Source organism: Parus major, chromosome 2, assembly GCF_001522545.3.
Source record: "Parus major isolate Abel chromosome 2, Parus_major1.1, whole genome shotgun sequence".
NCBI lineage: Eukaryota > Metazoa > Chordata > Aves > Passeriformes > Paridae > Parus > Parus major.
Window position 1 is genome coordinate 105138027 of NC_031769.1, and position 12044 is coordinate 105150070.

Here is a 12044-nt window from a genome sequence, read left to right on the forward strand (position 1 = left end):
TTTTCCTTACAAGGCTTTCACCCTTATCCCTTAAGGTTTCCAAAGGCAACAGGAATGAAAAAAAATAAAATAAAAAAGTAACTATGTACATCCATTAACCCAAGTATTACCTGAGAATTAATTGAGAGTTATTTTGGCTGCCAACCCTGGAGAACAATGTCTTTGCATGGAGATGTCAGATACCCATCAGTGATTAGTACTATCATCTCTTGAGCCTGGCTATCTGAGGCCCTGCAACCTCAACTCGAAAGGGAATCGAGGACTCAAACAACTTTGTAGATTTGACCTTATCTTCAAGAAACACAATAGTACAATATAAGGAAGTTAACACACAACTGTAAAAGATCACTAATTAGTAATTCTAAACCTACTATTGCTCTTGAACTGCAAAGGAAAAAAAGTGGTATTCATGTCTTTCAAAGAAGGGAGAAACAAACCCAAAACATTTAACATAACTATTTTACAGCTCTCTAATAGACAGGGAACCTTAGACCTTTGGGCAAGCAATACTGCTACTTACTAGGTCTGCTGAAGTTACTAAATGATGTCTCAACCAATCTTTTTCCACACTGAAATCACAATCTGAAGTTGGTTTGCTCTTTTTAAATGCTATTACAACGACTACCACTGCATGAAGTTTAACAAGCACAAGTGCTGGACTCTGCATCTGGGACAGGGCAGCCCTGGATGTGTGTATAGACTGGGGAGTGAGATGCTGGAGAGCAGCAGTGCAGAAAGGGACCTGGGAGTAGGTCCTGGTCAATGGCAAGTTGAATCTGAGTCAGCAGTGCCCTGGCAGTCAGGAGGGCCAAAAATTTCCTGGGGGGCATCAGGCAAAGCATCACAGCCAGGAAAGGGAGAGGATTGTCCCACTCTACTCTCCACTGAGGCGGCTTCACCCTGAGTCCTGAGTGCAGTTTTGGGTGCCACAAAGCATAAAAGGCATAAAAGGCATTAAGCTATTGGAGAATGTCCAAAGGAGAGCACTGAAGATGAAGATCTTCAATGAAGATCTGGAGGGGAAGCTTTATGAAGGGAGGCTGAGGTAATTTGGTTTGTTCAGCCTGGAGAAGAGGAGACTGAAGGGAGACCTCACTGCAGTCTTCCACATTCTTATGGGGGAAAGCAGAGGGGCGGGTACCAATCTCTTCACTCTTGTGACCAATGACAGGACTTGGGGAAAAAGCTGAGTCAGTGGAAATTTAGGTTTGGTATCATGAAAAAGTTTTTCACCCAGAAGGTGGCTGAGCACTGGAACAGGCTCTCCAGGGAAGTGGTCACAGCACCAAACCTGACAGAGTTCAAGAAGTGTTTGGACAATGCTCTCAAGCACATTGTGAGATTCTTGTGGCATCCTGCATAGTGCCAGGACCTGGACTTGATGATCCTGATGGGTCCCTTCCAACTCAGTTTATTCTATGATTCAACTAGACCTAGATACAACATTGCCCTATTTAAATACACTGCTTTTAAGTGATGTCAAGAAACTACGTTAAAAAGAGCTTCAAAAGACTCTGCTGCTATAGACAATTTATTGCTGTTGATACAACAGGAAAACAAGAGAGTTCCAAATTTAGTGTCTCCAGTTTAGTATGTCCACCTGACACACTAGGTTTACCAGGTCCTGCAGACAGTTAAAGATTACTGGCCTCACACAGTTAGCTTTCCTATACCTAGCAAAGGTTTTGATTGGTGCCACAAACTGTTTACACTGCTGTTCTGAACTGGCAGCTTGATTGCACCACACACACACACTCACAGCTTAAATAGATGCAGGGAGCTCTTCGACTATGGTAAGATAAGAAGCCACTCAGCAAGAAAAGAGACAGTGAGAACACTGGGTAAGGAACAAAAAGCCTGTAACAGTGGCAGATCCTGCAATGTTCAAGACTGAGGCAGAAATTAGAACAGGACAGACTGCTAAAGTGCTAACAATACAGCAAAGAGAGGTTTCCCTACTGTTTCCTCAATCAGCAAAGGCAGAGAGAGAATCTGTTTTCAAATAATTTGACAAAGAATAAACAAGCCCTTCCTAGTATATTTCAGAAGAGCAGACTGGATCAGTCACCTGCAATCTACCACAGACCCAGGATACAAATGCTTTCTCCAGAAGCAGTTAGTCAGCACTCTTGTTCATGCATGCTTTTCAGCTCTACCAGAAAACAAAACAATCAGTACTAGTTCTTCTAGCAGTCCTTTGGGTCCTGAAGCTACTTTCTCCTTTAAATTTTACCTTTGCTTATGGAGGTAACACAGCGCAGTTTATTGCTACTGGGACAGGTATAATTTTCCTCAGTGAATCAGTTCTAGCAGTGTCTTGAGAATGATCAAAATCATGTATGTTAATGTATTATCAGCCTGTAATACTATCTCTGAAGCTGAGTGATACAGTTTCAGCGGGACACAGAATGCAGCACTGGGAATCACACAAACCAAAGATAACAGGACAGTTAGACTGATTTTGCTGGCATAGCCATCATTGTGGGGGAGGAGAGAAGGCAGAAAGCAAAGCTCATCGTTCATTTTCACCCCCTCCCGCACAATATTGCTTTAGCCACGTCTCAGATGAGAAACAGGCTCCTATCATTACTCTGTATGTCAACAACTCTATTTGTCAACATCCCACATACTTAGCAGGTATGAATTGCAATGCACTGTCACTGCATTAACAACCTGCTGTTTCCATTCCATATTGACAAGAAGGAAGAAAAGACTGTTTGGGAAAGAAACCAAAACGCTAATTCAAATAAACAACTCTTGTATGCAGCAAAGCCCATTATGTACATGAGCAGAATCTTAAACAGCTCCAGATACACAGAAAGTTCAATCACTATATAAAATTACTTGGATAGTTTTTCTACCACCAAATAGTTGTAAGGTTAAAATCACCGATTTGTTTGTACTCTTACAGCAAACATTAGCAATAGAGTAACATGCACAGTAATGGTCTGTCTGCTTCACTGGTTTAGTCCCCAAAGACTTTGCTGTTCAGGCCAAGCCTCCAATTTCAAATAAACTTTGTAAGCCTGAAGCATGCAATGATGCAGAAGAATTACTGTCTGGCCACTAATCATAGAAGGATCACTCACATCAAAGTGTTTCTACAACTGGTGTTGGGAAGTGAACCTGCATGCAGTTACCCATGAGACAAATGATAAAGAACATACAGTTTCAGCTAATGAGCTAAATGGCATGCCTAAATAAAGCTGGCAGCAAAGAGACTCTTAGCAGAACCTTTTATAGTCTCGTAAATACTGTTTTAAGCAACAGGACTCGCTCTATAATGGAGATGAGAAACCATCAACATGAGTCTGAGTGACAAGTTTAGAGTATGGAAACAAATCAATACACAGGCATTCAAGTGGTGTGTATTTGCAGCTGTATTTCGTACACCTATACTCCTGTGCAGACAGGAGTTCAGTTGGTCCCATGATCTACCATGAAGAGCTCCAAAATCCTCACCCACTAGTTTTGAGGCACCGAGACAGGCCATCAGCACTGAGGGAGAAATTTAATATTTTGTTTGGAGTTACTAGCCTTAAGATAGTACTAGCACATTCATCCATATGGATTGTGCTGCCTCTACGTACACCTACTAGCCACTTAAAAGAGAACACATCTTCCAGTCAGCCATGCTGCCATCATTACCTTATTCCATTCATCAGTTGATACACGTAAATTGCCTTTCATGGCCCCTATTTATGCCTTGTGCCCTTGAAAGGCTTGCATGGCAGTATCCACATCACAGAACATTATTTAGCATGCCCTCTGCAGCTCAGATGTGACTGCAAGGCACTTTGGTTGAACTCATTACGAGTGCCACAGCAGTACTTGACTGCTAATTGAATCTTATCCCTTAAGAAGGTATAAAAAATAGCATTGAGATGGTCCACTTTTATCTTCTTCTATGAAACCTATGCCAGAGTGATCCTGCCACACTACTACAGGGTCTGTCTTCACATATTTGTTTCCAGTACAGATAACACAGGTTACCATTCTGTTTAAGCCTGATTAAGGGAGTTTTGCAGAATGCTTCAACACAAAATGCCGCCTAACTACCTACATACAAACAACTAACTTTACCCAACTGCTAGATAAAGTCCAAGCAAATAAAAACAAACAAAAAACAACCAAACCAAACCAAAACAAAAACTGCTTTTCTCAAAGCAATCTACAAAGATCCAAAGTGCCACTCCTGACTATGAGGCAGCACTATTTGTAAGACTCACTTGTTTTTGCTTTGATTTCTTCTCCTGCTGAATCCTCTAGCCATGTACACAGCCCAGAACAATGACAATATACACTAAGCAGAATATGAGTGGGTTTCACTCATATACAGCTAGAAGAGCAGGAGAAGCAGTACTAGCACTGGCCAACTTAACATTAAGGCTCTGAGACAGTGGCCATGGGTTGCATAGAAAGTTTTCTCCTCATGACACACAGTAAGGCTAGCAAAAAGCACAACATTGTCTAGTATTTCAACAGATCTTCCTCTAGCAATGAAAGATTCCCGTAGGAAGGGCTGATACTCGTTCAGGAAGATTTCTTACACGTCCCAGCACGCACACATTACGACGTGATGCTTGCAAAGAAGGCGGACAAAATGCACTAAACCGCACAAACAGACAGAACCTGTCCACAAACCCACATAACACACTGTACTGACAGGAGCTGCTCCATGAAGAAAGAGTACTAGATGCATGAGTGATGTTATCTAAAAGTAGTTGTTTCAGTCTTCGGGTAAAGGGTTGTAGAAGTTAGAAGCTGGTCATGCCTCTATGACAGTCTTCCTGTGAAAGCAGCACCTCTCTAAAATCAAGATACTGTTTGCTTAACAGCAATTAATATCTGCAATAACACATCTATTCAGCACCACTCCCAAGGCAACACTACTTAAACTAATCCTCGTTCTTGGGCATCTCCTGGCTGTTTCCCGCACATATTTTATTTCTGTTACATCAAAGACTTTCTTTCAGCCCAGGCGCTCCGAATAAGCTTACCCACAGCTCATGCGAGATCTCACCGGGATCAGCAGGCAGGCACAGTCCCAAGCAGTCAGAACTTCAGCAGAACCTCCGGAGTTCCCTACGCCCGCCTGGAATCGAGAGGCTCGTTCCGGTCCCGGTAATTAAACACTTTTTAAGGCGAGTCAGGCTCACGCGTCGCAGCAGCTGCGCTCCTTGCCTGCGGGGAAAGGTGCGCTCAGACCTGCGGCCAGCGCCGCGCCTGTTCCAGGGAGGGGAACAGGGGGAAGAGGAGGAGGAAAGGACACCCACGCAAAGCAGCAAGCGAAGACACCAGAGGGCCAGAGATCACCCCGGCCCCCGACTCCAAGGTCGCCTCTGCTTCGTGCCTCGAGCGGAGCCTGGCTTGGGGCCGTCCCCTCAGCCCGCACAACGGACTCCCGGGGGGCACCGCCGGCACCCCCACCCCCGAACACGCTCCCGGCGCCTGCGGGGGAGAGGCGGCCACCGCAGCAACAAAGCCAACGCCTCCGCGGGAGGGCGACGCATCCCCCACCGCGGAAGGAAACCCGCCCCGGGCGGGCGGGCTGGCCCACTGCCGGCCTCGCCTCGCCCCGCGAGCCGCCGCCGCCCCGCGCCGTGCTACGCGCACCGGGCGCGGTTACATGTGACCGGCAGCGGCGCCCCGGCAGCTCCCCCCGCCGCGCAGGGCGGGCGGCGCGGGCTCCCGGCGGGGCGGAACGCCACAGCGCTCCGCCCGCCCGCCTGGCCGCCGCACCGCCCCCGTCACCGAGACCGCCGCCCGCACGGGGGCTGGCTGGCACGGGCGGCAGTGTCTCGCCGCAGTCCGCCCGAAAAGCCGGGAGGGGTGAGCAGTGTCCCACCCAGGGCGCTGCGCCCGCTCCATCCCCCGAGCCCGACCTTCTGAGAGAAACGGGCCCGAACCGGGCGCAGCCGGAGGCGGCCACTCTTCCCTGGGAGGGACAGTGACCCCCTGCGACCCCGGGGATGCCCCGCAGGTTGTGCCCCTGCTGCGGTTTGGTATCATACTCATTACAGCAGTGCCCAGCGACAGGAGGAGCAGTGGCCATAAATTGAAACACAAGGAGTTCCACCGTAGAGTGAGGAAGAACTTTACGTTGAGGGTGTCAGAGCACTGAACAGGTGCCCAGGCTGGTAATGGAGTCTCCCTCTCTGGACACATTCCAAACTCACCTGGACGCGTTCCTGTGTCACTTGCGCTGGGTGACCCGGACTTTGCAGGGGGTTGGAACAGATAATCTCCAGAGGTGCCTTCCAACCCCAACTATCCTGCGAGTGCCACCACCCTGTGAGCGCCCGGGCTGCGGGTGCGCGGCCTTGGCTCCGCTCTGCCCGGCAGCGCCCCCGGCAGGGGCGGGACGCAGACAACGACAGGCGTTCAGAGACGTGGAGGGGCAAACCCGCCTCAAAGAGCTCTTGTAACACTAGGAGAATGGTACATCGACCGAGGGGAAAACAGGGTCTTTTTGGAAATCGCTTTGGTAGTCTATACAACTGTGGTGCAGGTGAAAGAAAATTGCCAATACACACACTGCTTCTAAGAACAGCACAGCCAAAAGCAACCTAAAAGAGAAATTGGGTGCTACCAGGGATAAAAAGTGAAGTACCCACATTTTTCAAGGCCCTTTGGTCCACTGCTCCTTTCACTCTGTTTGTCCTACCTTTCTTTACTCTCCACTACACCTTTCAGAAGAGCTGGTACCTCTCTTTTGCACATGAGAGGGGGTTTGCATTTTGAAAACTCCCACAGTGCCTCTGAAATCCTGCAGGAGTTTATTAAGGGAGCAGAAAAACTTTGCAGTTTTGTGGGATGACCAAGCCTGTGTCATATGCAGGTGGAGCGCTGAAAAGGCAGAGCAGGAGCCACAGGAGCCACAGGTGCCATGACAAACTATCACAAAAGATTAGGATGAAACTTTTGTTCCAAAAGTGGGCAAGTTTAAACCTGAGCAATTCTTGTGAAATTCTTCAGGCGTAAATAATGAGGCAAGCTTAATTTTTCTGTATTGTCTATAGCTACATGTATTTTTAATCTTTGAAGAATGACATAGCAAAAAGAAGAAAATTAACAACTCCACACCTGCGGATAACACAAATGTATCATGTTTGAGCTTCTGCTCCCTTTTGTTACTTTTAATTAGTTTATCTTACTTAAGAGATCTGCTTCCAGGGATGCTTTAGTAATAATTATATAACATCTGAGAGGCTTCAGGGAAGGATCACATTGTCTTTCTTTCCTTAGGAGCAGGGCTTCAGGTTGCTGCCCTTACTGTCAAAGCACTAGCTGTGTCATCCTCACATACCTTTTCCTTTATTTCTTCCTCTTGCTTCTGACTTTGAGCCGTCTTTCACAATGCCATAAATGCTTTAAGCAACCTCACAATAAAACCTTTTCCTATTTTGTATCTATTTCGCATACACAAATACAAAATCAAAATATGTATCTTATCACCTTATATGTCTTACTAGTTTTATAATGAAATAGAGGTATTGTCACCCACCTATTCTAAAACCCATTGCAATGCAACACAGAGTTCACAGTTCAATTTCACCTTTTAGCCAGTCAGTGCAGGGTTTTTCTCTGAACCTGAGTAAGAAAAGCCTGGAAACACATAACTTAATACATTTAATGTTTTAAAAAGACAGAGTAAAGACCAACAGAGATAGCAAGTAAATCAGAAGGCATTATGTCCACATTCCTGCAGCATTGGATTGACCCTGGGTGGACTTCTCCCTTGGCAGGCTGCACAGATTTAATCTCTGGAGAAAGGCTCCTCTTTGGTTGCAGTATTTTAGTTTTCTTACAAGAAAATAGCCATTCATAAAGGATGCTTACAAGAGAGGTTTACTCCTTGTGTGCTTCTAGATAAGGACAAGGCCATGCAGGTGCTACAATTGCCTGCACTCTGTGCCAAGGAGCACAGTGAAGTTGATCCTGCTTCCAAAGGTTTTGTGCACCACAACTCAGGCCCAGAGGCAGCACAGCACACAGCTGAGCCTGTTCCACTTGACTGTGCTGTGAATCACTGACCCCTGGATGTACAGAGCTCTCCTGGCCAGGATCACTGCACTTCCCCTGCTTCCATCATCTTCAAAGAGCGTTGATTTTCCACCTGTGCTTTGCCTCTTTGCGCATCTCAGAATAATAATGACCCAGTGCATTTTGGGCTTTGAAGTGTGGGAATGAAAAAGAGAGTGTTGCTGATATCAAGGTTCTGTTCTCTTTTACCTGTTTTTTTTTTGTTGTTGTTGTTGTTTTTGTTTTGTTTGTTTGGTGGTGGTTCTTTTGTTTGTTTGGGTTTCTGTTGTTTGGTTTTGGTTTTTTTTCCCCTGTCATTCCTTTTTCAGATAACCTGCTGAAATTAGTGATTCAGAAAGCTTGAAACATATCCTGTCTTAGGGCTGAACACACTGGCAAACAGCCTTGCACAAAACTCACTGAGCTGTTTTGTCTCTGATTTTCATGGTATACTATTTTTTATATACTCTCTGTGATGGGGCAACTTTTATTGCACTGACACTTTGTGTTCTTCTACTTCAGACTAGAGAATAGTGGTCAAATTTGAGATATATGACTGGGCAACAGACTGGAGTGCATATAGAGACATGAGAAGTGGAAATAATGAATGACACATGATGGGTTGTATGTTTGTTTTCACATAGTAACATGTTAAATAACAGTTTAACTGTTAGTCCACCAGCAGACCTAAAAATTTGTTCCTTAGCAGCTTTCTTGCAGCCCTGGTGCATTTCTTGAGAAAACTGCTCCTCAGCTCTTAAAAGCAGTGCAGCAAGAACAGTTCCTTGCCATATTTCCATACAGATTTTATTTATAAGGCTGGCAAAACACAGACACAGGAACATTAATTAATGTGCTGACACTCTTAGATGTGATTCTTGTGGAACACTCTGGATTATCATGAGCAACTGGCAATGAGTGATCAAAGCAAATAACTGTGTTCTTCTGAACTGCCTGCATCAGGAATTCTTGCAGATGCTAGTCTGTTGCTGAAGTTCCTTTCACACTTTGCAGACAATAACCATATAATGTAGTGAATTTGTGGATGGTGTGAGTTGGGTGGCCTCCTGAGCTGAGAAATGCGTTTTTCTGCTCAAAGCAGCACTGAAGCAAGCTTAGGTGGTTTCTTGAGGTATCCTGTAGCAGGGAAAAAAATCCTATAACAGAGAAAAGTTCCTTTTAACAGGCCTGTTTTTATCTGAATGCAGGTATGGCAGGAGAAAATGTTAAAATTCACTGCTGGTCCTCTTCTCTCAGGAGGCTCCTAAAACCTGCTAGTAGTTACTTCACAGAAAAGCTTTTGAATTTCTGTGGCTCTACAGAAAGAGGCAATTGTACCCTGCTATAGCCAGCACAAAAACAGTTGTGGCTAAATGAGAAGAAACATTTCTAACCAAGCTATTAAGTCACTTGTACCTATGTTTCTCCTTTGTCTTACCAGACATGTAGTTTTAGACCAAGAACTAGGCTTGTTTAATGAACTTTCTTGTTCTTGTGACCAGTTTGGTTTGGTTTTAGTTCCAAAACAATAAATCATCTGCATGTGGAGAGTTTATAGCCATGAACCTTATAGCTAATTTCTGTCAGTTTAGACCGCCATCTAGCAAAATGCATCACTGTGGAACTGAAATCAGCTGAACTACTTTGTCCTCAAATGGATAAATGCTCATTATTGGATGGCCCAATTAAGATTTCTATCACATAATGATATTTCTATTGAATGTAGAATGGAGAACATTCTATTGAATGTGGAATTGAAGCATCAGAGAAAATTTAGTGTTTTGTTGGTAAGTAACTATAGCAAAATGCTCTCTTTGAGCTATTCTTAAGACACTGCTGGAATAGTCTCAGTAGAAGAAAATCGTGAGCAAAACCAGAGTCCAGAACTGAGAGGATTAATCATTAGTACATGACATTGTCCTTATTTCTTCTCAATCTTCTTTTTTTTTTTTTAATGTAAAAGAGAAGTTGAAGATGCATCATGTTGTTTGAACTATTGTATTCAAAATAAAAAAGGTTTATGAATATTTTTCTCAAAATTTAATTCTTCTGTATTTCTTAGTTCTGTGTTTTTCACTTATTTGTGTTTCAGTCCTGATTGAATGAATATTATTTGTATTTATTTAAGCTTTTTGTGCTCTAGTATTCGATTCCAGTTGCAGAATGGAAAGAGTAATTACCCAGTGTATTATTTTGCTCTGACAAGAGAACAAAGAATTTGAATTCAAGGTAGCAATTTGGGCTGCTCCTTGACCCCAGGGTTTTCTTTGGCTTAATTGATTTGATTTGAGCTTTAAATGTTTTTCTTTGCTATCTGTGGTTCACAAAGACTGAACTGATGGACCAAGGTTAGACCTTTTAATCATTTTAAATATCAAAGTTAATGCATTGCTGTGAAGAGTATCATTTTGGGAGATGCCTCACTATAAAGAACAGTGAGGTTCTGTTATATACTAAAAGAATACCACAAATAATTTAGTAAACTCCACCGTGCTGTTATCCTTTGTTTGAAAGCTGTGGATATGTATTTCATATCTGCTTTAGTAGATTGTTTCAGACAGACAAAGACATTAATTACCTGGTAAATATTCCTGTGCACCATATCAGTTCAGCTACTCTTTTATTAATTAATTTAGTATCTATAAATATGCTGGAGATTTATTAGCCACATTTATCTCCATTTCTATTTACTAAGACTTGTCACAAATATAAATGGTAATGAAAAGATATTAGTGAGTCTCCTGAAATCTGTCAGAGATGTCTACAGTCTATACAGTTTTTGGGATTTATTCTCTGTGCCTCCTTGTCTGATATAGTTTCTTCCTGGCCCAATAGGAGATTGCTGAAGTCTTTCATATCAATGCTTTTATATGATTTAGAGACAACAGTCATAAAAAATGGAAATAGCATTTTTTAATTTAATAATTTAATAGCATAATTTAATAGCAAAAAAGGTGTAATGTAAAGTTACTTGTTAAGTCAAAACTAGCAACTTATAAAGCACAAGTGTTGTCAGAAAGTTTATGTCTTGTCACAGTTCTCTCCTTAGATTTATAAGGCAATTTAATATTAGGACGGACAGATGGAACACCATTTTTTCTAGGTCCTTATGGATTAAAGCTTTCAGTTAAGTTTTGGTCAGAAGGCAATTGTTTAAACAATAAGCTCATTGTCTGTCTTCGTTTCCTTCTCTCTTTTAAAATTAACTGGACTATGTGACTTCGTCTGATAAAATATGCATTTTTTAAATAATATTCTGAGATTGTGTATATTCTTTTAATTATCTTTTCAAAAATAATTAAACCACCTCTGTTCCTGACCCTGAAGACAAAGATTTTCTTTGATTCACTCTAATTCTGAAATAATTTCTGCAGAATTGCTGTGCAACCAGTAGTAGTTCTCCATCCAGAATATACGTGGTTGATAATACAGCGCTAGTTTTGTGCCTCCCTACTCAGTAGCATCCTGGGAGTTTTTTGGGGTTTTTTTTGTTTGTTTTTTGTTTTGTTTGTTTGTTTTTTGTTTGTTCGGGGTTTTTTTGTTTTTGTTTCTTTAATTCTCTGGGTTGCCTGTTTGTTTTGGTTTTTGTTTTGTCTGTTTTGCCTGATTGTCACAACCATTCTGAACTCTAATCCTGTTCCCCGGAACTGGTGGAAATTCTCGAAGCTTTCGAGAAAGGCAAAGCGAAGTTTACATTGAATTCTTCCCGACTGTGTCAGAATAAAATCACACTCGTAGAAAATATAAAACTACAAAAACTGCAAGAACGGTGAAACTCATGCTTTGCAAGCAAGGAGAGCTTTACTGATCAGTGTGTCTCTAAAAGAGATGCCTTGAATTTCCCGAGGTTAAATAAAACAAATAGATTTCTAGAACTGTAATCAAAACTGCTTGGAACACCTGTTACTCTTTCAAATAATTTTCAAAGGAAATTTTGTGGGTATGTCAATCGTTCATTACGTGTGCCATAAAGGCAAGGTGAAAACGGCCGCATCAGTAAAATCCTCAGTGAAACAGAA

General features: G+C 42.9%; 1 protein-coding gene across 2 annotated transcripts in view; it reads right to left on the bottom strand.

Annotated features, from left to right (window-relative positions):
* OSBPL1A (oxysterol binding protein like 1A) overlaps nucleotides 1-5388 on the bottom strand; it is a 76645-nt gene extending 71257 nt beyond the window's left edge. The window contains exons 1-2 of one of the 2 annotated variants that reach the window (XM_015617853.2): nucleotides 5277-5388; nucleotides 5024-5184 (exon numbers count right to left, since the gene is read on the bottom strand). The gene's annotated coding sequence lies outside the window, so the exon portion shown is untranslated. Of the gene's footprint in view, nucleotides 1-5000; nucleotides 5185-5276 lie in introns of both variants that reach the window. The other variant, XM_015617852.2, reaches the window with a different exon arrangement.
* Nucleotides 5389-12044: the final 6656 nt, after the last annotated feature.